Source organism: Meleagris gallopavo, chromosome Z (genome assembly GCF_000146605.3).
Source record: "Meleagris gallopavo isolate NT-WF06-2002-E0010 breed Aviagen turkey brand Nicholas breeding stock chromosome Z, Turkey_5.1, whole genome shotgun sequence".
Classification (NCBI taxonomy): domain Eukaryota; kingdom Metazoa; phylum Chordata; class Aves; order Galliformes; family Phasianidae; genus Meleagris; species Meleagris gallopavo.
Window position 1 is genome coordinate 7880274 of NC_015041.2, and position 384 is coordinate 7880657.

The window sequence follows — 384 nt, forward strand, 5'->3', positions numbered from 1 at the left end:
GAGGTGTCCTGCATTTCTGCTGGCCCCGCTATGTAGGCACACGTGGATATTGTCTCTCCCTCTGGAGCAGCTGAGCAGGGTTACGGTGCCAGGAGCCTGAGCAGCAGCATGGCTCTGCCCTTGTCTCTTGCTGGTGGAAACAGTTGTCACTGAAAGCACTGGAGGGACGTGTCCCTGCTTCCTCCAATTTCTGGGCTATCGTGCCCATGGACAGCTCACTGTTTGCAGGAACATCATCCTGATGCCTGACAACGTTCCTTATATTACCCTGGGGTCGATATCTAAGTGCACTCCCCCAGTGAATGGCGGCACACCCTAATCCATCCCACCTTTGCAGCCCCATGCCCAGCTGGCACTATGCCCCTACCACCTCTGCCAGGAACA

At 56.2% G+C, this 384-nt stretch overlaps 1 protein-coding gene across 2 annotated transcripts in view; it reads left to right on the forward strand.

Annotated features, from left to right (window-relative positions):
* LOC109363874 overlaps positions 1-384 on the forward strand; it is an 11332-nt gene that overhangs the window by 10042 nt on the left and 906 nt on the right. The gene's annotated exons all lie outside the window — the stretch shown is intronic.